Genomic DNA, 27,918 nt, shown 5'->3' with positions numbered 1-27,918 from the left:
GGGCATCCTTGGCTTCGGCATCGGCCTTTTTCAGGTCCTCTTGCTCCGCTTGGCGTTCTCTTTCAAGAACTTCCTGGCGGTCGGTAGCAACTTTTAATTTTGCAGCCATTTCGGCCATCTCCTCCCTGCTTCAGCAGTGAGCAGCCTTCTCGGCTTCTAGCTCTTCTGCTGCCTTGGAGGCAGCCACCTCGCTCTTCCTGGCTTGCTCCTTGACCCGAGCAAGTTCTGCTCGAAGGTCTTCCACAGCAGCAGCACCATCTGCATCAAGTATATAAATTGTAAAGAATGGGCGTCAGCTCCCTTACTGCACGACTGCGGAGCAACCACATACCTTGCGACTCATCAAGTCGTCTATTTACCAGCGAGATGTCCGCATCCGCAACGTCGAGTTGTCTCTTCAGCTTGGCAAATCCATCAGTCCGGCTAGCCACCGAACAATCAGCCACCTGCATAGGAAAGGTGACATTATATAACTGAGATTATGATCCTCGGCACGCTGTCGCTTTCGACAGCATACCAAGTCTCAGGGGCTACTATCTATACAGGGCGCACTTCATGTGCAAAACTGTCAAAAGGTATGTCATTTTTTGCGTACCTCAAAACCCGTCAGCAAGCTTCTGACGGCCTCATACAATCCGCTCTCGGCGGACGAGATCCTTTCAATCACCGTACTCATTAATATGCGGTGATCTTCTGAGATGGACGCCCTCTTAAGCAAATCCTGCAGCTCCACCGGCCGTACTCTAATGGGCGCCGAACTCTCCGGTCCCGCCGGATTCGGGGAGACCCTCCGCGACGACACCTCAGGGTCATCCGCCCCGCACGATGGGGCGGCAGATGAAGGCGTTTCACTTTCCATCATCTCCGGACGAAGGTCTCCCAAAGATGAGCTGTGTTGAGATGGGCTGGGATCCGAACTACAAGGTAAAAACTTCGTTACCTTTAGACATTAAGCAGGGGTGTCTGATAATTATAAAATCCCCCTTTTCACTTACGGCTCGTTAGAGGGCTGATTCCTCTGAGGAGACAGTACGGCCGGGGCGCTTTCAGGTGCAGGACCTTCCGGTACAGGTTTCTTTCCCCGTTTTGAGGCCTTGGCCTCCGGGTCTTCGGAAGCGTTCTTCTTCTCCCCCTGGAAGGAGGGACTCTCGGTTCCTCCCTTACTAAACACCTCCTTGGCAGAGGTGACAGTTTCCCCGTGCCCCCTTCTCCCTCATTCGAAGGTGCAACCTCCAACATTTTGATTAACACGGGATCCTGCATGGTCTCAGGGAGGGGGGCCGGACACCATATCAGTTTTGCTTGCGCTATCCACTCCTGTCCAGGGATAGCTGGTTAAAAGGCAAGCTCACGATAAATAAATGGATGGTGTGTCTGGACACAGGGCTACTTACTTGAGTATCCGGGCGATTGCATCTTAGGCCAGCGTCCTCGGTCAATTCCGGATGCGTCTCTTGCGATCCGAAGAACAGTTTATACATCTCCATGGGAGTCAAACCCATGAAGTGTTGAAGAGCTCGCGGCCCCTCCGGATTAAATTCCCACAGGCGGAGGGGGCGACGTTTGCAGGGCAGTAGGCACCGGATCAACATGACCTGCACCACTGCGACCAGATTGATCTCCCTTTCTTGGAGGCCTCGAATCCGGTCCTGCAACAGGGGGACGTCTTTGGGCGGCCCCCAGTCACGCCCCTTGTTGATCCATGACGTCAGCTGCTGTGGAGGGCCCGAGCGAAAGACGGGCGGCGGCTTCTGCCTGCTGCCCCGGGGAGCGGTGATATAAAACCACTCCTGTTGCCACAAGCCGAGCTCCTCTTAGAAAGAGCCCTTGGGCCATGGAGCTTCGGCCCTCTTGCTTATAACTGCCCCGCCGCACTCTGCCTGACGCCCCTCAATCAACTTCGGCTCCACGTTGAAGGTTTTGAGCCATAAGACGAAGTGAGGGGTAGTGCGGAGGAAGGCTTCGCAGACGACAATGAATGATGAGATGTGGAGGATGGACTCCGGAGCCAGGTCGTGGAATTCCAGCCCATAGTAAAACATGAGCCCCCTCACGAAAGGATCCGTTGGGAAGCCTAAACCCCGACGGAAGTGAGACACGAACACGACGCTCTCGCCAGGCTCGGGAGTTGGGATAACTTGCCCTCGGGCAGGAAGCCTATGTGAAATTTCGTAGGTTAAGTACCTGGCATCTCTCAGCTTTAGCACGTCCTCCTCCGTGACGGAGGAGGGCATCCACTGGCCTCGTAGGTCAGGACCGGACATTGTCGAAGATCGAAGGTACCTAAATTTGGAGCCCTGGGTGTTGGAACTCGGGGAGAGGGGCAGATTCGATAGAGGATTGAATAAAAAGAACGGGCCTTGGTCTCATTATAAAGAGGAAGAATACCAAGAGCCGTCCCCGTGACTGTTTGGAGCCCGCCTTCGATGGAGGGGGCGTGGCAACGGGCGCGGTTGGGTTACCCACGTCCATATTGATGGGAATCCCGGAATAAGAGAAACACGATCTCTGCTTCAACAAGACGTGCCAAGGAAACCGCCTCGCTAAATGCGCTGAGGTGGAACAATAAAAACAATTCGAGTAAAGGCTTGGAAGTGGTGTGACGTCACGCCATAGGATACGTCAGCAGATTGATCTTGTGTAATATTATTCTCTCTACGGTGGTATGTGGAATTTATTTTTGCAGAGCCGGACACTATCCTGGTGTTCACCATCTTCTATAAATTATTCGGGGGAGGAACCCGCCTTGCAATGCCGAAGACAATATGCGCGCCGGACTCGTCGTCATTGAAGCCTGGTTCAGGGGCTACTGAGGGAGTCCCGGACTAGGGGGTGTCCGAATAGCCGAACTACCATCATCGGCCGGACTCCAAGACTATGAAGATACAAGATTGAAGACTTCGTCCCGTGTCCGGATGGGACTTTCCTTGGCGTGGAGGGCAAGCTTGGCGATACGGATATGTAGATCTCCTACCTTTGTAAACGACTCTGTGTAACCCTAGCCCTCTCCGTTGTCTATATAAACCGGATGGCCTTAGTCCATAGGACGAACAACAATCATACCATAGGCTAGCTTCTAGGGTTTAGCCTCCTTGATCTCGTGGTAGATCTACTCTTGTAACCCACGTCATCAATATTAATCAAGCAGGACGCAGGGTTTTACCTCCATCAAGAGGGCCCGAACCTGGGTAAAAACATCATGTCCCTCGTCTCCTGTTACCATCCGCCTAGACGCACAGTTTGGGACCCGCTACCCGAGATCCGCCGGTTTTGACACCGACAGGCACCAATAGTGGAATCACGGCATCTCGCATTGTGTGAGTGCGTGAGGAGATTATGGTGGCCCTAGTGGCTTCTTGGGGAGCATTGTGCCTCCACACCGCTCTAACGGAGACGTACTTCCCTTTAAAAGGAAGGAACTTCGGTAACACATCCTCGTCTCCACCGGCTCCACTCTTGGTTATCTCGTGCCTTTACTTTTGCAAGCTTACTTGTGTTGTATCTATTTCTTGCTTGTGTGCTAGTTGTCTTTACATCATATAGGTTGTCCACGTAGTTGCACATCTAGACAACCTATTTCGTTACAAGGTTTAAATTGTTAAAGAAAAGTCTAAAAATTATTAGTTGCCTATTCACCCCCCCCCTCTAGTCAACCATATCGATCCTTTCACAGGTTTCGCTATTGGTTATTGACCGGAGACGTGTCTCGGTCATGTCTACATAGTTCTTGAACCCGTAGGGTCCGCACGCTTAAAGTTAGATGACGGTTATATTATGAGTTTATATGTTTTGATGTACCGAAGGTTGTTCGGAGTCCCGGATGTGATCACGGTCATGACAAGGAGTCTCAAAATGGTCGAGACATGAAGATCGATATATTGGACGACTATATTTGGACACTGGAAAGGTTCCTGGTGAGATTGGGACAATACCGGAGCTCCGGGAGGTTATCGGAACCCCTCGGGAGGTATATGGGCCTTAATAGGGTTTAGTAGAAAGGAGGGGAAAGGAGGAAGGGAGGCGACGCCCCCCCCGCCAAGCCCAATCCGAATTGCGAGCCCCCCTTTCCTTCCTTCCTCCTTCCTCTTCCTTCCCTCTCCCTCTCCAAATAGGAAAAGGAGGAGTCTTGGTGGGAGTAGGACTCCCCCCTTGGGCACGCCTCCTCCCCTTGGCCGGCCCCCTCCTCCACTCCTTTATATACGGGGGAGGGGGCCACCCCATAGACACAACAATTGATCATTGATCTCTTAGCCGTGTGCGGTGCCCCCCTCCACCATAGTCCTCCTCGATAATATCGTAGCGGTGCTTAGGCAAAGCCCTGCGTCGGTAGAACATCATCACCGTCACCACGCCGTCGTGCTGACGGAACTCTCCCTCGATGCTCGGCTGGATCAGAGTTCGAGGGACGTCATCGAGCTGAACGTGTGCAAGAACTCGGAGGTGCCGTGTTTTCGGTGCTTGATCGGTCGGACTATGAAGACGTACAACTACATCAACCGCGTTGTGCTAACGCTTCTGCTTTCGGTCTACGAGGGTACGTGGACACACTCTCCCCTCTCGTTGCTATGCATCACCATGATCTTGCGTGTGCGTAGGATTTTTTTTGAAATTACTATGTTCCCCAACAGTGGCATCCGAGCCAGGTTTTATGCGTTGATGTTATATGCACGAGTAGAAAACAAGTGAGTTGAGGGCGACAAGTCATACTGCTTACTAGCATGTCATACTTTGGTTCGGCGGTATTGTTGGATGAAGCGGCCCAGACCGACATTACGCGTACACTTACGCGAGACTGGTTCTACCGATGTGCTTTGCACACAGGTGGCTTGCGGGTGTCAGTTTCTCCAACTTTAGTTGAACCGAGTGTGGCTACGCCCGATCCTTGAGAAGTTTAAACAACACTAACTTGACGAACTATTGTTGTGGTTTTGATGCGTAGGTAAGAACGGTTCTTGCTAAGCCCATAGCAGCCACGTAAAACTTGCAACAACAAAGTAGAGGACGTCTAACTTGTTTTTGCAGGGCATGTTGTGATGTGATATGGTCAAGACGTGATGCTATATTTTATTGTATGAGATGATCATGTTTTGTAACTGAGTTATCGGCAACTGGCAGGAGCCATACGGTTGTCGCTTTATTTTATGCAATGCAATCACCCTGTAATTGCTTTACTATATCACTAAGCGGTAGCGATAGTCGTAGAAGCAATAGTTGGCGAGACGACAACGATGCTACAATGGAGATCAAGGTGTCGCGCCGGTGACGATGGTGATCATGACGGTGCTTCGGAGATGGAGATCACAAGCACAAGATGATGATGGCCATATCATATCACTTATATTGATTACATGTGATGTTTATCTTTTATGCATCTTATCTTGCTTTGATTGACGGTAGCATTATAAGATGATCTCTCACTATATTTCAAGATAAAAGTGTTCTCCCTAAGTATGCACCATTGCCAAAGTTCGTCGTGCCCAGACACCACGTGATAATCGGGTGTGATAAGCTCTACGTCCATCTACAACGGGTGCAAGCCAGTTTTGCACATGCAGAATACTCAGGTTAATCTTGACGAGCCTAGCATATGTAGATATGGCCTCGGAACACTGAGACCGAAAGGTCGAGCGTGAATCATATAGTAGATATGAAACTGCAAGTATCCCTAGGTGGTTTTGTAATTCATAACAACATATATCTCATTCAGCTAATGCTATTCCAAGACAAATATTTCAGGAAAGCTCAATGAATGGCATGGCATGGATGATGAAAGTGGATCCCTCAAAATGTTAAGGACAAAGGATTGGCTCAAGCTCAAAAGCTCAAGACTCTACATTTTACATTTTAGTGATCCTAGATCACATTGAGTCTATAGGAAAAGCCAATACTATCAAGGAGGGATGAGGTGTTGCTTAATGAGCCTCTTGCTTCAAGTGATTAGTGATATGCTCCAAAATCCCTCAACTACTTTCTCACATCCACATATGACCTAAACCCAAAGTCAAATTCGGTCCTACCAATTCTTTCTATCCGGCGCCACCGAGTTCAAATGTCATAGCCACTGCCACAAACCCTAGGAAAATCGGTCTCACCGATAGGGATCTTAGTCTCACCGAGATGGGATTGTAATCTCTCTGTTTCCCTTTGCAACATTTCGGTCTAACCGAAGTGAGCGATCGGTCCCACCGAGATTGCAATGTAAACTCTCTGTTTCCCTTTCGTAACATTTCGGTCTCACCGAAAAGAGCGAATCGGTCCCACCGAGTTTACCTGACCAACTATCTGGTTAGCTAATTACCAAAATCAGTCTCACCGAGTTTGTGTAATCGGTCTCACCGAGATTACGTTATGCCCTAACCCTAACCATATCGGTCCTACCGAGTTGCATGTCGGTCCGACCGAAAATCCTAACGGTCACTAGATTTGCTAAATCGGTCCGACCGAGTTTGTTGATTCGGTCCCATCGAGTTTGGTAAATTGTGTGTAACGGTTAGATTTTGTGTGGAGGCTATATATACCCCTCCACCTCCTCTTCATTCGTGGAGAGAGCCATCAGAACAAACCTACACTTCCAACTTACCATTCCTGAGAGAGAACCACCTACTCATGTGTTGAGGTCAAGATATTCCATTCCTACCATATGAATCTTGATCTCTAGCCTTCCCCAAGTTGCTTTCCACTCAAATCTTCTTTCCACCAGATCAAATCCTATGAGAAAGAGTTGAGTGTTGGGGAGACTATCATTTGAAGCACAAGAGCAAGGAGTTCATCATCAATGCACCATTTGTTACTTCCTGGAGAGTGGTGTCTCCTAGATTGGCTAGGTGTCACTTGGGAGCCTCCGACAAGATTGTGGAGTTGAACCAAGGAGTTTGTAAGGGCAAGGAGATTGCCTACTTAGTGAAGATCTACCGCTAGTGAGGCAAGTCCTTCGTGGGCGACGGCCATGGTGGGATAGACAAGGTTGCTTCTTCGTGGACCCTTCGTGGGTGGAGCCCTCCGTGGACTCGCGCAACCGTTACCCTTCGTGGGTTGAAGTCTCCATCAACGTGGATGTACGATAGCACCACCTATCGGAACCACGAAAAAAACATCCGTGTCTCCAATTGTGTTTGAATCCTCCAAACCCTTCCCTTTACATTCTTACAAGTTGCATGCTTTAATTTCCGCTGCTCATATACTCGTTGCATGCTTGATTGAATCGTGTGAAGATTGCTTGACTTGTCCTAAGATAGCTAAAATCTGCCAAAGTCTAAAATTGGGAAAAGTTTAAGTTTTTAATTGGTCAAGTAGTCTAATCACCCCCCCTCTAGACACACTTCAAGGTCCTACAAGTGGTATCAGAGCTTTGGTCTCCATTTGTTTTGATTTCCATAACTTTTTGTGGTCATAGCCTTGGTTTCACAACCTAGGAGAGTATGGCGTCTAGCAAGGGAAATTATCACCGTAGAGGTCCTTACTTTGATGGCACTAATTTTGCTAGTTGGAAGCATAAGATGAAAATGAATATTCTCGGACATAACCCCGCCATTTGGGCTATTGTGTGTATTGGATTGCAAGGTCAATTCTTTGATGGGAGAGAGCCGAACCATGAAGCTAGCGCGGATGAATTGAAGATGCTGCAATACAATGCTCAAGCTTGTGATATCCTCTTCAATGGCTTGTGTCTCGAAGAATTCAACAAAATCAGCCGTCTTGAGAATGCAAAGGAAATTTGGGATACTTTGATTGATATGCATGAAGGTACCGACTCCGTCAAGGAATCCAAGTTGGATGTGCTCCAAAGTCAGCTTGACAAGTTCAAAATGAAGGATGGTGAAGGTGTCGCTGAAATGTACTCGCTCTTATCACAAATGAGATTGCCGGCTTAGGAAGTGAAGAGATGACGGACAGATTCATCATCAAGAAGATCCTAAGAGCATTAGATGGAAAATATGATACCGTGTGCACATTGATCCAAATGATGCCAAACTACAAAGATCTCAAGCCAACGGAAGTCATTGGAAGAATTGTTGCTCATGAGATGTCACTCAAGGATAAGGAGGAACTTCACAACAAGTCAAGTGGTGCTTACAAAGCCTCATGTGAAGCCCCCACATCATCAAGTGAGAAACAAACCTTCAATGAAGAATTGAGCTTAATGGTGAAGAACTTCAACAAATTCTACAAGAGTAGAAGCAAAGAAAGAAGCTCTAAGTCAAGGTCCTACAATGACAAAAGATCTTCTAGTTGAGAGCGCAATTGCTACAATTGTGGGAGACCCGGACACTATTCCAATGAGTGTACGGCACCCTACAAAAGAAGAGAAGATTCTCCAAAAAGAAGAAGTAGAAGAGAAGAATCACCACCAAGAGAGAGAAGGAGTAGAGATGATCGTTATGAATGAAGACCCTCACGGAGAAGCAAGGATTTGGAAAGGAAGGATAAGTCATCAAGGAGCTACACGAAATGAAGACATCAAGCTCATGTTGGTGAATGGATATCCGGCTCCGACTCCGACAATCACTCCGAGAGAAGCTATCACTCCGACTCCGAATATACTCAAGATGAAGGTGTTGCCGGTCTAGCACTTGTGTCAACCAACTCCTACGACATATTTGATTCACCAAATGAAGGAATTGGAAGATGCTTCATGGCCAAAGGTCCTAAGGTAACACACCCCGAGTATGTTGATTTTAATAGTGATGAAGATGACTTGCTAGGTGATGATGATTTACTTATTGACAACTCTAGTAATGAATACTACGATGAAACATCAATTAATCATGCTAATCAAGATAAAACGAATGACAATGATAAGGAGAAGATTGAGCTTCTAACTAAAGAACTAAACACTCTTAAGTTAGCTCATGAAACTATCTTCGAAGATCATCGAGAACTTTTAAGTGCTCATGAGAAGTTATGCTTTGACAAGCTCAATCTTGAGCAAGAGCATGAGTTCTTAAAAGCAATCAATGATGATCTCCACAAGAAAAGTTCTTCTTACATTGCCAAGCGTTTACTCTTATCTACTTACATGCCTCAAGTCAAGCCTAGTAACAAGAACAAGAAAGATTCTTCCTCTAGTAGTAACAATAATAAGGCCAAATCCAATATTGTTGCTTCTAGTAGTTCTCTTGATTCCACTAATGATTCTCTTAGCCAAGTTACACTTGAGCAAGAAAATAGCTTATTGAAGGGAATTATAGAGAAAGGTGTATACAAGAGCCTTGCCGGGAGTAAGCAATTCGAGGAAATTGTACGCAAGCAGGGAAGGCACCAGAAGAATCAAGGTGTTGGTTTTGAACGAAAGTTCAATGCCAATGGAGTTGAGTGGGAAGAAGATCAATACCCCAAGACGAAGTTTGTTCCTCAACAAGAGAAGTATGATCCTACTTCCTTCAAGGGAACACATGCACAAGATGATCTTCCACCACAAGACCACAAGAACAAAGGCAAGGACAAGCTTCAAGAGGAGATTGATGCATTTGAAGAAGCACCTAAGGCCTTGGTCAAGTGGGTTCCCAAGACCACGTCAAGTTCTACTTCATCAAGTACAACTACAACTCCAAGGATTCCCATCAAGATGATGTGGATCCTGAAGAAGAAGAAGAACTAGAGTGTTCTTGAGGGTGACTCCGCCAACATTCTTCACTCATATCATTATGGCAAGGACAAGTGCAATCAACTTCCATATCTTGCACTAGTTCAAGGAGTCACAACCCTCATGTTGGTAAGGCAAGGGACAAGGTAACCTAATGTTTCCATGGACATCATCTTGTGTGTGCATCACTCTATGTCTATGGATATTCTTGTTTGTTCCTTGTGGGACTAACCCATGTAGGTATTGAAAGTGCAACTCACTCCGAGGGATTGCTCCAAATGATCTACATCAACATTGAGCATCCACATCTTCAACACCTACATGAAGTCATCATCGACAAAACCCAAGGTTAGTTCATCCCTCTATGGGGGGATCTCACATCTAGGGGGAGCTTAACTCTAATAATTGAGTCAAAGCAACTCTAATGATGTGAACACATCAATGCATTATGTAAAAGAGGTAACCCCACTTGAGCTTAAACAATGAGTATGACCTATGATCAAATGTTCTCATTTGACTCCTAAGTCAATATACTCATATATAGATGACCTAGTCATCGCCGATTGTTTGATAGATTCTAGAATTGGTTGTGCATGCTTTGCCACATATTTCTTTTGCCATTTTATTGCGTAGCATGTTGGTTGCATATTTTACTCATTCGAGGACATCCACTTGTTGCTTTGATTGATTAGTTTCTTTTTCTTTGGCCAAGTGGATGGACAAGAATGCCTAAGAACCTTCTCTAGCTATCTATGCTTTTCTCGTCTCAAACTCTATTCATGCTACATCACAAAATTTGATCAAGTCAGATTCGAACCACTCTGTGTGAGGAGCACTCGGAGTCCCCGATTCGTCATAGACTTAAACTTCCAAAAGTTCTTTGTGCTTTTCAGTCTGACCGATTCCTACATTTCGGTCATACCGAGATCACTAAGTCAATCTAGGTTTTCAATCTCGGTGCAACCGATTTGGACTTTTCGGCCTCACCGAGTTGCTGTAACTGTCAACAGTTATGCATCTCGGTGCCACCGAGTCGTTCCACTCGGTCACACCGACAGTGTCGGGCTATATATATACACGGGCAAAAATTTGGAAAACTTTCTCCAAACCTCTTCGCCCACGCATAGCTCGCTCTGCCTTCTAGGTCTCCGGATCGTCGACCTCATCGCCAGCCGCCTCCTGTCGCTGGTCTCCGTCGCCGTCAACGGATTTCGTCTCCGCCGTTGCCGCCGTAGCGAGTTCATCGCCAAGCTAGGGTATGAACTCGATCACAGTGCTATCCTCGTCTGATTCTCAGCACATTGTGTTCATTATGATTCTTGCCACGACTAAAACACTTCTATCTAGTCAAAACAATCCTTAGAATAGATGCAATTTGAAAATTTAGGGTTAGGTTTCCGCCGAAACCATCTCGGACTCACCGAGTTGAAAAACTCGGTCCCACCGATTCAGCTAACGCCATTGCTTTAGTAACTCTCGGTCTGACCGAGAATTTCTAATCGGTGTGACCGATTTTAGAACTTTGTGAAACCCTAGCAGTCTCGGTGCCACCAAACTGTGACTCGGTCTGACCGAGTTCACTAGTTTAGGTTCCAAAACTGCTTCGGTATCACCGAGTTTGAAAATCGGTTGATCCGAAATGATTTCTGTGGAAAACAAAAACTAAGTTTTTGAATCATTCTTTTGCAAAAAAATCTCTGCATTTTGTGATGCCCATCCATTTTATCTCATCTATAACTATTCATAGGGTCAGCAGTCAGTGTTTGCAGCATGTCAGACCAAAGTGATAGTCAGAACAGGGAAGAAGAGCAGATTCACATGAGTGAGGGCACTAGTCCCTATAGCACTTTAGATGATGGCAGTAGAAGCACTCCTAGCAATTTGCCTAAAGCAGCCACAAGAGCCAGAAGGAAGAGAACCTCAGACTCTGAGGATGAGGACTATGTGGCAGCTGAAGATGAGGCTACTTCCAAGAAGGTAGTGCTCAAAAAGGGGTATGGCTCAGCAAAGAACACAAAGCCTAGACTTAATAGGAAGGTCCCTGCCAAGAGGACACCTATGCTGAAGGTCAGAGAATCAACACAAGTACCTGAAAAACCTGATCCCAAAGAGGCACCTGCAAGAAGGATTCCCACTTCCAAACCCAGGAAGATTGCCACTGGAGAAACCATGAAGTTTACTATTGAGTCAGAAGATGAAGCTTCTGGTCAAGACAAAAAGAAAAAGAGAGTCAGAACCACTACTGCCAAAGTTCTTGGCAATCCCTCTATGAGGAGAGACTCTGATGAGGAGGAAGAAGAGGTTGCTGCACTAGCACCCAAGGCACAAAAGCGGATGGGTGATGCTATAAGGTCAGGGGCTGCATCATCAAAGCCCAAAGAAGCACCCAAAGCTGCCTCCAAGCCCAAGATTGCACCAAAGAGGAATACCAGGAACATATCTGCTGCTGAGAAGAACAAGGCCCCAGTGCCTGAAACTGTTGCTGAAGAAGAAGATGATGAAGAGCATGTCCTGAGAAAGTTGAAGCCAAAGATTCCATACCACAATGATGCTCATCCTGTGGCTGAGAACATGAAGCTGAGAAAGGATGCATGACCCAGACAGTGGAGGTTGTCTGATCCCTATGCTATCAGGAGAAGGACTGCTGTTGACTACAGGTTCCACACTAAGGAACAGCAGGATTTCTATGAGACAGTGTTATTGGACAAGAAGCCTATAGTGTGTGATATGAGGTGGGTCAACTGGACCTACATGAAGGAGAATGAGGAACACTATCCTGGAGAGCAAGACAGTTTCATTGCTTGTGGAGTTGCAGACTTTGTTGGGCAGAAGCTCACAAAGTGGAATGGTGAGCTCATTATGCAATTCTATTCCACAGCACATTTCTACCCAGATGGCAGGATAGTGTGGATGTTAGAAGGTACAAGGTACCAATCAACTATTTAGGAATGGGAAAATCTGATCAATGCACCCAAGGAGCAGGAAGATGACTTGGATGTCTATGCCAAGAAGAAGATGGATCACAATTCCATGGCTCATATGTACAAGGAGATCCCAGATGCTGCAGTTGAGACACATAAGTTTGGATCTGTACATTATCTTCTGTCAGGCCTCCCAACGATCAACTGGATCCTCAGGCATACTCTATTGCCCAAGTCAGGTGACCACAACATGATAAGAGGCCATGCTATAAACTTGCTATACTTGTTTGATGTGCCACGGAAATTCAAGGTCATGAGCTTTATTGTTGAGACTATCAAGAGGACAACAGTAGACCAAAAGAGAAGTTGTGGGTATGCCCCACAGATTCAGGAGCTGATTAACTCCAAGATGGGCACAGACACATACTTGCTGGACAAGGAACATTTTGCTATCTATCCAGAATTTGAGGACAACCAAGTGGTTATGGATGAAGATGAACCATCTTCTGTGCATGCTCAAGCCAAGAAGGAGAAGGCAAGGACAGAGAAGGCTACCAATATGCCAACAATGGAAGAGGCATCTCAGTACTTTCTGAAAAGCAAACAGGATCAACTAGGCTACTTGATTGCATCCACTCTAAGGATTGAGAAGGGGCTGGCCACCTTGACTCGAAACCAGGAGAGCCTGGAAAGGATCATGGAGCAGAAGTTCTACAGTTTAGATGTGAAGGTGACTGAGATCCAGTCTGTTGTTGAGCAGCTTCATGATGACATGGAGGAGAGGAAGGGCAAGAAGACCACATATGCATTTGCCAGAGTGCCTAGAGCTCAGCGATCAGCTGCAGTGCCAGTGACAGACACCAGAGCCACTTCATCTGCACCAGCTACAACTCCAGTGCAACCAGCTTCAGCACCCACACCTCCAGCTCCATCTACATCAACTGATGCTTTCGTCCTTGGCATTCTATCTACACCACCACCTAAAGATCAAGCCTGAGAGTCAATATAGTACTATGCATTTTCTATGAACTTTTTGGTAACTTGTTGCCAAAGGGGGAGAAAAATGTATAGATCATAGGCTTCGAGAGAGAGTGTTGCCTTTTGTTCTCTCTTGCTTTGGTGGTTAAACTTTGTTTGCTTTTGATTGCTTGAGATACTATGCTATTATCTGTGAGACATTGATGATCATGTGTTTGATCATAAGCTACACTTATGCTTGATAGATGATATTATCTTACTTATCCTTATGTGATCATTCACTTTGCTTGGGGATGAGTGCATGTATTCAATCTTTATTATTTTGAGTGCTCCACCAAGATGTATGTGACATGGAAGAGTAACCCATGAGCCTAGTGCATTTGCAGTCCAAAGCAAATCTTAAGCTATGCACAAATTTAGGGGGAGCTCTTGCTTATCACATACTTCTCAAAGCAACGATGTTTTTCAATCTTATTATCGTTTGTCGAAGCTTTTATCTATATGTTGTCATCAATTACCAAAAAGGGGGAGATTGAAAGTGCAACTATCCCTAGGTGGTTTTGGTAATTCATAACAACATATAGCTCATTGAGCTAATGCTATTCCAAGACAAATATTTCAGGAAAGCTCAATGAATGGCATGGCATGGATGATGAAAGTGGATCCCTCAAAATGTTAAGGACAAAGGATTGGCTCAAGCTCAAAATCTCAAGACTCTACATTTTACATTTTAGTGATCCTAGATCACATTGAGTCTATAGGAAAAGCCAATACTATCAAGGAGGGATGAGGTGTTGCTTAATGAGCCTCTTGCTTCAAGTGCTTAGTGATATGCTCCAAAAACCCTCAACTACTTTCTCACATCCACATATGACCTAAACCCAAAGTCAAATTCGGTCCTACCGATTCTTTCTATCCGGTGCCACCGAGTTCAAATGTCATAGCCACTGCCACAAACCCTAGGCAAATCGGTCTCACCGATAGGGATCTCGGTCTCACCGAGATGGGATTGTAATCTCTCTAGTTCCCTTCGTAACGTTTCGGTCTAACCGAAGTGAGCGATCGGTCCCACTGAGATTGCAATGTAAACTCTCTGTTTCCCTTTCGTAACATTTCGGTCTCACTGAAAAGAGTGAATCGGTCCCACCGAGTTTACCTGACCAACTCTCTGGTTAGCTAATTAACAACATCGGTCTCACCGAGTTTGTGTAATCGGTCTCACCGAGATTACGTTATGCCCTAACCCTAACCATATCGGTCCTACCGAGTTGCATGTCGGTCCCGCCGAAAATCCTAACGGTCACTAGATTTGCTAAATCGGTCCGACCGAGTTTGTTGATTCGGTCCCATCGAGTTTGGTAAATTGTGTGTAACGGTTAGATTTTGTGTGGAGGCTATATATACCCCTCCACCTCCTCTTCATTCATGGAGAGAGCCATCAGAACAAACCTACACTTCCAACTTACCATTCCTGAGAGAGAACCACCTACTCATGTATTGAGGTCAAGATATTCCATTCCTACCATATGAATCTTGATCTCTAGCCTTCCCCAAGTTGCTTTCCACTCAAATCTTCTTTCCACCAGATCCTAATCCTATGAGAGAGAGTTGAGTGTTGGGGAGACTATCATTTGAAGCACAAGAGCAAGGAGTTCATCATCAACGCACCATTTGTTACTTCTTGGAGAGTGGTGTCTCCTAGATTGGCTAGGTGTCACTTTGGAGCCTCCGACAAGATTGTGGAGTTGAACCAAGGAGTTTGTAAGGGCAAGGAGATCGCCTACTTCGTGAAGATCTACCACTAGTGAGGCAAGTCCTTCATGGGCGACGATCATGTTGGGATAGACAAGGTTGCTTCTTCGTGGACCCTTCGTGGGTGGAGCCCTCCGTGGACTCGCACAACCGTTACCCTTCGTGGGTTGAAGTCTCCATCAACGTGGATGTACGATAGCACCACCTATCGGAACCACGACAAAAACATCCATGTCTCCAATTGTGTTTGAATCCTCCAAACCCTTCCCTTTACATTCTTGCAAGTTTCACGCTTTTATTTCTGCTGCTCATATACTCTTTGCATGCTTGCTTGAATTGTGTGAAGATTGCTTGACTTGTCCAAAGATAGCTAAAATCTGCCAAAGTCTAAAATTGGGAAAAGGTTAAGTTTTTAATTTGTCAAGTAGTCTAATCACCCCCCTCTAGACAAACTTCAAGGTCCTACAAGATATGATCAACATAGTGATGTTCACCATTGAAAACTACTCCATTTCACGTGATAATCGGTTATGGTTTAGTTGATTTGGATCACGTGATCACTTAGATGATTAGAGGGATGTATATCTAAGTGGGATTCTTAAGTAATATGATTAATTGAACTTAAATCCTGGAAGCACTGCTAGGTGCCAAACCTGCTGCAGGAGCAACACCAGATGTTATGAACATCTGGTAGAGCAAAGCTGATGACTACTTGATAGTTCAGTGTGCCATGCTTTATGGATTAGAACCGGGTCTTCAATGATGTTTTGAACGTCATGGAGCATATGAGATGTTCCAGGAGTTGAAGTTAATATTTCAAGCAAATGCCTGGATTGAGAGATATGAAGTCTCCAATAAGTTCTACAGCTGCAAGATGGAGGAGAATAGTTCTGTCAGTGAGCATATACTCAGAATGTCTGGGTATAACAATCACTTGATTCAACTGGGAGTTAATCTTCCGGATGATAGCGTCATTGACAGAATTCTTCAATCACTGCCACCAAGCTACAAGAGCTTTGTGATGAACTATAATATGCAAGGGATGGATAAGACAATTCCCGAGCTCTTCGCAATGCTAAAGGCTGCAGAGGTAGAAATCAAGAAGGAACATCAAGTGTTGATGGTCAATAAGACCATCAGTTTCAAGAAAAAGGGCAAAGGGAAAAAGAAGGGGAACTTCAAGAAAACAGGAAACAAGTTGCTGCTCAAGAGAAGAAACCCAAGTCTGGATCTAAGCCTAAGACTGAGTGCTTCTACTGCAAACAGACTGGTCACTGGAAGCAGAATTGCCCCAAGTAGCGGATAAGAAGGATGGCAAGATGGACAAAGGTATATGTGATATACATGTTATTGATGTGTACCTTACCAGATCTCGTAGTAGCACCTGGGTATTTGATACTGGTTCTGTTGCTAATATTTGCAACTCGAAACAGGGACTACGGGTTAAGCGGACACTGGCCAAGGACGAGGTGACGATGCGCGTGGGAAATGGTTCCAAAGTCAATGTGATCGTCGTCAGCACGCTACCTCTACATCTACCTTCGGGATTAGTTTTAGACCTAAATAATTGTTATATGGTGACAGCGTTGAGCATAAACATTATATCTGGATCTTGTTTGATGCGAGACAGTTATTCATTTAAATCTGAGAATAATGGTTGTTCTATTTATATGAGTAATATCTTTTATGGTCATGCACCCTTAAAGAGTGGTCTATTTTTGATGAATCTCGATAGTAGTAATACACATATTCATAATGTTGAAGCCAAAAGATGCAGAGTCGATAATCATAGTGAAACTTATTTGTGGCACTGCCGTTTAGGTCAAATTGGTGTAAAGCACATAAGAAACTCCATACTGATGGACTTTTGGAATCACTTGATTATGAATCACTTGGTACTTGCGAACCATGCCTCATGGGCAAGATGACTAAAACGCCGTTCTCCGGAACTATGGAGCGAGCAACTGATTTGTTGGAAATCATACATACTGATGTATGTGGTCCAATGAATGTTGAGGCTAGCGGCGAGTATCGTTATTTTCTCACCTTCATAGATGATTTAAGCAGATATGGGTATATCTACTTAATGAAACATAAGTTTGAAACATTTGAAAAGTTCAAAGAATTTCAGAGTGAAGTTGAAAACCATCGTAACAAGAAAATAAAGTTTCTATGATCTGATCGTGGAGGAGAATATTTGAGTTACGAGTTTGGTTTACATTTGAAACGATGCGGAATAGTTTCGCAACTCACGCCACCCGGAACACCACAGCGTAATGGTGTGTCCGAATGTCGTAATCGTACTTTACTAGATATGGTGCGATCTATGATGTCTCTTACTGATTTACCGCTATCATTTTGGGGTTATGCTTTAGAGACGGCCGCATTCACATTAAAAAGGGCACCATCAAAATCCGTTGAGATGACGCCTTATGAACTGTGGTTTGGCAAGTAACCAAAGTTGTCGTTTCTTAAAGTTTGGGGCTGTGATGCTTATGTGAAAAAGCTTCAACCTGATAAGCTTGAACCCAAATCGGAGAAATGTGTCTTCATAGGATACCCAAAGGAAACTGTTGGGTACACCTTCTATCACAGATCCGAAGGCAAGATATTTGTTGCAAAGAATGGATCCTTTCTAGAGAAGGAGTTTCTCTCGAAAGAAGTGAGTGGGAGGAAAGTAAAACTTGATGAGGTAACTGTACCTGCTCCCTTATTGCATATTTCATCACAAAAACCGGTTCCTGTGACGACTACACCAATTAGTGAGGAAGTTGATGATATTTATCATGAAACTTCAGATCAAGTTACTACCGAACCTCGTAGTTCAACCAGAGTAAGAACCGCACCAGAGTGGTACGGTAATCCTATCCTGGAGGTCATGTTACTTGACCATGGCGAACCTACGAACTATGAAGAAGCGATGATGAGCCCAGATTCCGCAAAATGGCTTGAGGCCATGAAACCTAAGATGGGATCCATGTATGAGAACAAAGTGTGGACTTTGGTTGACTTGCCCGATGATCGGCAAGCCATCGAGAATAAATGGATCTTCAAGAAGAAGACTGACGCCGATGGTAATGTAACTGTCTACAAAGCTCAACTTGTTGTGAAAGGTTTTCGACAAGTTCAAGGGGTTGACTATGATGAGACTTTCTCACCCGTAGTGATGCTTAAGTCGGTCTGAATCATGTTAGCAATTGCTGCATTTAATGATTATGAAATTTGGCAAATGGATGTCAAAACTGCATTCCTGAATGAATTTCTGGAAGAAGAGTTGTATATGATGCAACCAGAAGGTTTTGTCGATCCAAAGGATGCTAACAAAGTGTGCAAGCTCCAGCGATCCATTTATGGACTAGTGCAAGCCTCTCGGAGTTGGAATAAACGCTTTGATAGTGTGATCAAAGCATATGGTTTTACACAGATTTTTGGAGAAGCCTGTATTTACAAGAAAGTGAGTGGGAGCTTTGTAGCATTTCTAATATTATATGTGGACGACATATTATTGATTGGAAATGATATAGAATTTCTAGATAGCATAAAAGGATACTTGAATAAAAGTTTTTCAATGAAAGACCTCAGTGAAGCTGCTTACATATTGGGCATCAAGATCTATAGAGATAGATCAAGACGCTTAATTGGACTTTCACAAAGTACATACCTTGATAAAGTTTTGAAAAAGTTCAAAATGGATCAAGCAAAGAAAGGGTTCTTGCCTGTAATACAAGGTGTTAAATTGAGTCAGACTCAATGCCCGACCACTGCAGAAGATAGAGACAAAATGAAAGAAGTTCCCTATGCTTCAGCCATAGGCTCTATCATGTATGCAATGCTGTGTACCAGACCTGATGTGTGCCTTGCTATTAGTTTGGCAGGGAGGTACCAAAGTAATCCAGGAGTGGATCACTAGACAACGGTCAAGAACATCCTGAAATACCTGAAAAGGACTAAGGATATGTTTCTCGTTTATGGAGGTGACAAAGAGCTAGTCGTAAATGGTTACGTCGATGCAAGCTTTGACACTGATCCGGACGATTCTAAATCGCAAACCGTATACGTGTTTATATTGAACGGTGGAGCTGTCAGTTGGTGCAGTTCTAAACAAAGCGTCGTGGCGGGATCTACATGTGAAGCAGAGTACATAGCTGCTTCGGAAGCAGCAAATGAAGGAGTCTGGATGAAGGAGTTCATATCTGATCTAGGTGTCATACCTAGTGCATCGGGTCCAATGAAAATCTTTTGTGACAATACTGGTGCAATTGCCTTGGCAAAGGAATCCAGAATTCACAAGAGAACCAAGCACGTCAAGAGACGCTTTAATTCCATCCGGGACCAAGTCCAGGTGGGAGACATAGAGATTTGCAAGATACATACAGATCTAAATGTTGCAGACCCGTTGACTAAGCCTCTTCCATGAGCAAAACATGATCAGCACCAAGGCTCCATGGGTGTTAGAATCATTACCGTGTAATCTAGATTATTGACTCTAGTGCAAGTGGGAGACTGAAGGAAATATGCCCTAGAGGCAATAATAAAGTTATTATTTATTTCCTCATATCATGATAAATGTTTATTATTCATGCTAGAATTGTATTACCCGGAAGCATAATACATGTCTGAATACATAGACAAACATAGTGTCACTAGTATGCCTCTACTTGACTAGCTCGTGAATCCAAGATGGTTAAGTTTCCTAACCATAGACATGAGTTGTCATTTGATTAACGGGATCACATCATTAAGAGAGTGATGTGATTGACCTGACCCATTCCGTTAGCCTAGCACTTGATCGTTTAGTGTGTTGCTATTGCTTTCTTCATGACTTATACATGTTCCTATGACTATGAGATTATGTAACTCCCGCTTACCGGAGGAACACCTTGTGTGCTACCAAACGTCACAACGTAACTGGGTGATTATAAAGGTGCTCCATAGGTGTCTCTGAAGGTACTTGTTGAGTTGACGTATTTCGAGATTTGGATTTGTCACTCCAATTGTCGGAGAGGTATCTCTGGGCCCTCTCGGTTATGCACATCACTATAAGCCTTGCAAGCAATGTAGCTAATGAGTTAGTTACGGGATGATGCAGTACGTAGCGAGTAAAGAGACTTGTCGGTAACGACATTGAAATAACATACCGATGACAAAGGGAACAACGTATGTTGTTATGCGGTTTGACCGATAAAGATCTTTGTAGAATATGTAGGAGCCAATATGAGCATCCAGGTTCCGCTATTGGTTATTGATCGGAGACGTGTCTCGGTCGTGTCTACATAGTTCTTGAACCCGTAGGGTCCGCACGCTTAAAGTTAGATGACGGTTATATTATGATTTTATATGTTTTGATGTACCGAAGGTTGTTCTGAGTCCCGGATGTGATCACAGACATGACGGGGAGTCTCAAAATGGTCGAGTAATGAAGATCAATATATTGGACGACTATATTTGGACACCGGAAAGGTTCCGGGTGAGATTGGGACAATACCGGAGCTCCGGGAGGTATCGGAACCCCCCGGGAGGTATATGGGCCTTAATGGGCTTTAGTAAAAATGAGGGGAAAGGAGCAAGGGAGGGGGCGCGCCCCCCCAAGCCCAATCCGAATTGGGAGGGGGGCCGGCCCCCCTTTCCTTCCTCCCTCCTTCCTCTTCCTTCCCTCTCCCTCTCTAAATAGGAAAAGGAGGAGTCCTACTCCCGGTGGGAGTAGGACTCCCCCTTGGGTGCGCCTCCTCCCCTTGGCCGGCCCCCTCCTCCACTCCTTTATATACGGGGGAGGGGGCACCCCATAGACACAACAATTGATCATTGATCTCTTAGCCGTGTGCGGTGCCCCCTCCACTATAGTCCTCCTCGATAATATCGTAGCAGTGCTTGGCGAAGCCCTACATCGATAGAACATCATCATCGTCACCACGCCGTCATGCTGACGGAACTCTCCCTCGAAGCTCGGCTGGATCGGAGTTCGAGGGACGTCATCGAGCTGAACGTGTGCAAGAACTCGGAGGTGCCGTATTTTCGGTGCTTGATCGGTCGGACCGTCAAGACGTACGACTACATCAACCGCATTGTGCTAACGCTTCCGCTTTCGGTCTACGAGGGTACGTGGACACACTCTCCCCTCTTGTTGCTATGCATCACCATGATCTTGCGTGTGCGTAGGAAATTGTTTGAAATTACTACGTTCCCCAACAATCAAATTATCAAAGTACCGAATGCGAATCATATGAGCGTGATGAAGACTAGCTTGACAATAATTCCCATGTGTCCTCCGGAGCTCTTTTCTCATTATAAGAAATTGTCCAGGTTTTTCCTGTGCTACAAAAAGGATTGGGCCACCTTGCTTGTTACCCGTTACAAATTATCTTATCACAAAACTATCTGTCACCTACAATTTCAGTGCTTGCAGAGAATACCTTACCGAAAACCGCTTGTCATTTCCTTCTGCTCCTCTTTGGGTTCGACACTCTTATCGAAAGGACTACGATAGATCTCCTATACTTGTGGGTCATCAAGACTCTTTTCTGGCGCCGTTGCCGGGGAGTGAAGCGCCTTTGGTGAGTGGAACTTGGTAAGGAAACATTTATATAGGGTGCTGAAATTTTCTGTCACTTGTTACTAGGGGCTTGTTCGGGGTATCTTCACCCCGACCAGTAGAGAAAAGAGTTGCTCCTCAACCTACTGAACCTACTGAAAATATTTACTTTGAGATTCCTTCGGGTATGATAGAGAAACTGCTAGCTAATCCCTTTGCAAGAGATGGAACATTGCATCCCGATTTACACCTTATCTTTGTGGATGAAGTTTTTGGATTATTTAAGCTTGCAGGTATTCCCGATGATGTTGTCAAAAGGAAGGTCTTCCCTTTATGTTTGAAGGGAGCTGCATTGACATGGTATAGGCTATGTGATGATACGAGATCTTGGGACTATAAACGACTGAAGTTGGAATTTCACCAGAAGTTCTATCCTATGCATCTTGTTCATCGTGATCGTAATTACATATATAATTTCTGGCCTCGCGAAGGAGAAAGCATCGCTCAAGCTTGGGGGAGGCTTAAGTCAATGTTATATTCATGCCCCAATCATGAGCTCTCAAGAGAAATGATTATTCAAAACTTTTATGCTCGACTTTCTCTCAATGATCGCACCATGCTTGATACTTCCTGTGCTGGTTCTTATATGATGAAGACTACTGAATTCAAGTGGGACTTATTGGAAAGAATTAAACGCAACTCTAAAGATTGGGGTTCCAATGATGGTAAGGAGTCAGGTATAACACCTAAGTTTGATTGTGTTAAATCTTTTATGGATACCGATGCTTTTTGTGGATTTAGCACTAAGTATGGACTTGACTCTGAGATAGTAGCGGCTTTTTGTGAATCTTTTGCTACTCACGTTGATCTCCCTAAGGAGAAGTGGTTTAAATATAATCCTCCCATTGAAGTAAAAGTAGTTGCACCTATTACAGTTGAAGAAAAGACTGTCACTTATAATGATCCTATTGTTCCTACTACTTATGTTGAGAAACCTCCTTTTCCTGTTAGGATAAAGGATCATGCTAAAACTTCAACTGTTGTTCGTAAGAGTAATACTAGAACTTATACACCTCCTCAGCAAATCAAAGTTGAACCTAGTATTGCTATGGTTAAAGATCTCTTGGACGATAATTTAGATGGGCATGTTATTTACTTCTGTGAACAGGCTGCTAATATTGCTAGACCAGATGCTAAGATACATAGACCTATAGTAGGCATGCCTGTTATTTCTGTTAAAATAGGAGATCATTGTTATCATGGCTTATGTGATATGTGTGCTAGTGCTAGTGCAATACCCTATGACTTATATAAATAAATTATGCATGATATTGCACCCGCTGATATAGAAGATATTGATGTTACTATTAAGCTTGCCAATAGGGACACCATTAAGCCAGTTGGGATTGTTAGAGATGTTGAAGTCTTGTGTGGGAAGGTTAAATATCCTGCTGGTTTTCTTGTTCTTGGTTCCCCACAAGATGACTTTTGTCCCATTATATTTGGTAGACCCTTCTTGAATACTGTTAATGCTAGGATTGATTGAAAAAAGGATGTTGTTACAATTGGCTTAGGGGATATGTCTCATGAGTTTAATTTTGCTAAGTTTCGTAGACAGCCCCGTGATAAAGAATCACCTAGTAAGGATGAGATTATTGGTCTTGCTTCTATTGCCGTGCCTCCTACTGATCCGTTAGAACAATATTTGCTAGACCATGAAAATGATATGTTTATGAATGAAAGAAGGAAAATAGATGAAGTGTTCCTTCAACAGGGTCCTATTCTGATGCACAACTTGCCTGTTGAAATCCTAGGGGATCCCCCTCCACCCAAGGGTGATCCCGTGTTTGAGCTCAAACCATTACCTAATAATCTTAAGTATGCTTATCTTGATGAAAAGAAAATATATCCTCTTATTATTAGTGCTAATCTTTCAGAGAAAGAAGAAGAGAGATTATTGAAAACTCTGAAGAAGCACCGTGCTGCTATTGGATATACTCTGGATGATCTTAAGGGCATTAGTCCCACTCTATGCCAACACAAAATTAAAGTGGAGAAAGATGCCAAACCAGTTAGAGATACTCAACGATGATTGAATCCTAAGATTAAGGAAGTTGTAAGAAAGGAGATACTAAAGCTCCTTGAGGCAGGTATTATTTTTCCCGTTGCTGATAGTGAAAGGGTAAGTCCTGTCCATTGTGTTCCTAAAAAGGGAGCTATTACTGTCGTTCCTAATGATAAAGATGAATTGATCCCGCAAAGAATTATTACAGGTTATAGGATGGTAATTGATTTCCGTAAATTAAATAAAGCTACTAAGAAAGATCATTACCCTTTACCTTTTATTGATCAAATGCTAGAAAGACCATCCAAACATACACATTTCTTCTTTCTAGATGGTTATTCTGGTTTCTCTCAAATACCTGTGTCAGCTGGGGATCAATCAAAAACTACCTTTACTTGCCCTTTCGGTACTTTTGCTTATAAACGTATGCATTTTGGTTTATGTAATGCACCTGCTACCTTTCAAAGATGCATGATGGCTATATTCTCTGACTTTTGTGAAAAGATTTGTGAGGTACTCATGGATGATTTCTCCGTTTATGGATCCTCTTTTGATGATTGCTTGAGCAACCTTGATCGAGTTTTGCAGAGATGTGAAGCCACTAGTCTCGTCTTGAATTGGGAGAAGTGTCACTTTATGGTTAATGAAGGCATTGTCTTGGGGCATAAGATCTTTGAGAGAGGTATTGAAGTTGATAAAGCTAAAGTTGATGCTACTGAAAAGATGAAATGTCCCAAGGACATAAAAGGTATAAGAAGTTTCCTTGGTCATGCCAGTTTTCATAGGAGGTTCATTAAGGACTTTTCTAAAATATTTAGGCTTCTGACTAATTTATTGCAAAAAGATATTCCTTTTGTCTTTGATGATGATTGTGTAGAAGCATTTGAAATACTTAAGAAAGCTTTGATCACTGCACCTATTGTTCAGCCTCCTGATTGGAATTTACCTTTTGAAATTATGTGTGATGCTAGTGATTATGCTGTAGGTGTTGTTCTAGGGCAAAGAGTTGATAAGAAATTGAATGTTATCCAATATGCTAGTAAAACTCTTGATACTGCCCAGAGAAATTATGCTACTACTGAAAAAGAATTCTTAGTAGTCGTATTTGCATGTCATAAGTTTAGACCTTATATTGTTGATTCTAAATTTACTATTCACACTGATCATGCTGCTATTAAATATCTTATGGAAAAGAAAGATGCTAAGCCTAGACTTATTAGATGGGTTCTCTTGCTCCAAGAATTTGATTTGCATATTATTGATAGAAAGGGAGCTGAGAACCCCGTTGCAGACAACTTATCTAGGTTAGAGAATGTTCTTGATGACCCACTACCTATTGATGATAGCTTTCTTGATGAACAATTAGCGATCATTAATGCTTTTCGTACCGCTCCTTGGTATGCTGATTATGCTAATTATATTGTTGCTAAATTTATACCACCTAGTTTCACATACCAACAAAAGAAAAAGTTCTTTTATGATTTAAGACATTACTTCTGGGATGACCCACACCTTTATAAAGAAGGAGTAGATGGTGTTATTAGACGTTGTGTACTTGAGCATGAACAGGAACAGATCCTACGCAAGTGTCACTCTGAATCATGTGGAGAACACCACGCTGGAGATAGAACTGCACATAAGGTATTGCAATCCGGTTTTTATTGGCCTACTCTATTCAAAGATGCTCATAAGTTTGTCTTATCTTGTGATGAATGTCAAAGAATTGGTAATATTAGTAGACGTCAAGAAATGCCTATGAATTATTCTCTTGTTATTGAACCATTTGATGTTTGGGGCTTTGATTATATGGGACCTTTTCCTGCCTCTAATGGTTACACACATATTTTAGTTGTCGTTGATTACGTTACTAAGCTGTAGAAGCTATTCCAACTAGTAATGCTGATCATAAAACTTCTATTAAAATGCTTAAAGAAGTTATTTTTCCGAGGTTTGGAGTCCCTAGATATCTTATGACTGATGGTGGTTCACATTTTATTCATGGTGCTTTCCATAAGATGCTTGCTAAGTACGATGTCAATCATAGAATTGCATCTCCTTATCACCCGCAGTCTAGTGGTCAAGTAGAGTTGAGCAATAGAGAGCTCGAATTAATTTTGCAAAAGACTATGAATATATCTAGAAAAAACTGGTCCAAGAAACTTGATGATGCATTATGGGCCTATAGAACTGCATATAAAAATCCTATGGGTATGTCTCCGTATAAGATGGTTTATGGAAAAGCATGTCACTTACCTCTTGAACTTGAACATAAAGCATATTGGGCTATTAAAGAGCTCGGCTATGACTTTAAACTTGCCAGTGAGAAGAGGTTATTTGATATTAGCTCACTTGATGAATGGAGAACCCAAGCCTATGAGAATGCCAAGCTGTTCAAAGAAAAGGTCAAACGCTGGCATGACAAAAGAATACAAAAGCGAGAATTTAATATAGGTGATTATGTGTTGCTATTCAACTCTCGTTTAAGATTTTTTGCAGGAAAACTTCTATCTAAATGGGAAGGTCCTTACGTTATCGAGGAGGTCTACCATTCCGGTGCCATAAAAATCAACAACTTCGGAGGCACAAGTTTGAGGGTGGTGAACGGTCAAAGAATCAATCATTATATCTCAGGTAATCCTATCAATGTTGAAACTAATATTATTGAGACCGTAACCCCGGAGGAATACATAAGAGACACTTTCCAGAATGTTTCAGACTCCGAAAAGGAATAGTATGTGGTACGGTAAGTAAATCGACTCCAAAACAATTCTAATGGCAATTTTCCTCTGTTTTGGAATACTTAAGAATTTTGGGAAGCAAGAAGTAATCCGGGATGGACATGAGGCCTCCACGAGGGTGGAGTCTTGATGACCCACAAGTATAGGGGATCTATCATAGTCCTTTCGATAAGTAAGAGTGTCGAACCCAACAAGGAGCAGAAGGAAATGACAAGCGGTTTTCGGTAAGGTATTCTCTGCAAGCACTGAAATTGTAGGTGACAGATAGTTTTGTGATAAGATAATTTGTAACGGGTAACAAGCAATGAAAGTAAATAAAGTGCAGCAAGGTGTCCCAATCCTTTTTGTAGCAAAGGACAATCCTGGACAATTTCTTATAATGAGAAAAGAGCTCCCGAGGACACATGGGAATTATCGTCAAGCTAGTTTTCATCATGCTCATATGATTCGCGGTCGGTACTTTGATAATTTGATATGTGGATGGACCGGTGCTTGGGTGCTGCCCTTACTTGGGCAAGCATCCCACTTATTATTAACCCCTATTGCAAGCATCCGCAACTACAAAAGAAGTATTAAGGTAAACCTAACCACAACATTAGACATATGGATCCAAATCAGCCCCTTACGAAGCAACGCATAAACTAGGGTATAAGATTCTGTCACTCTAGCAACCCATCATCTACTTATAACTTCCCAATGCCTTCCTCTAGGCCCAAATAATGGTGAAGTGTCATGTAGTCGACATTCACATAACACCACTAGAGGAGAGACAACATACATCTCATCAAAATATCGAACGAACACCAAATTCACATGACTACACTACAAAAAAAAGACACATCCGTGACATTTTGGGTCGAACGAAATTTTTTCCTGTCATACATATGACACTTCTATGACGATAATTGTGACAAAACCCGGTATCATCATAGATGTGGTGGGCTCCTACTTCTATGACAAAAAATCATGACAGAAAATGGGCTTTTCGTCCTGGGCGGGCCGGAGACACGGCTGCATGACATTCTTTGGGCCGTCCATGATGGAAAAAACCATGGTAGAAGCGAGAGCGAGGAAAATTTTGGGGAGTTCCCGGTTACGGTGGGAGGTCGGGGCCGAGCGATGCGCGTTTCTCTCGTACAGGTACGCGCGTGTGTGCGAGGCGTTGGCTCTAACTGAACCCGAGCGAGGCGTTGGGCTCTAACTGAACCCGAGTGATTGCACTGCAAGCTACGCGTTACTGAACCCGATCAATCGATCAATGGCTGTTAACTGAACCCGATCGAGTGATTCCTTCGCTACTGCTGCTAACTGAAGCCGATCGATGATGCCTCTGGGATGAACAGTGAGTGTTG

The sequence above is a fragment of the Triticum dicoccoides genome, chromosome 1B, assembly GCF_002162155.2.
Source record: "Triticum dicoccoides isolate Atlit2015 ecotype Zavitan chromosome 1B, WEW_v2.0, whole genome shotgun sequence".
In the NCBI taxonomy this organism is placed as follows: domain Eukaryota; kingdom Viridiplantae; phylum Streptophyta; class Magnoliopsida; order Poales; family Poaceae; genus Triticum; species Triticum dicoccoides.
This window is presented reverse-complemented; position numbering follows the sequence as displayed.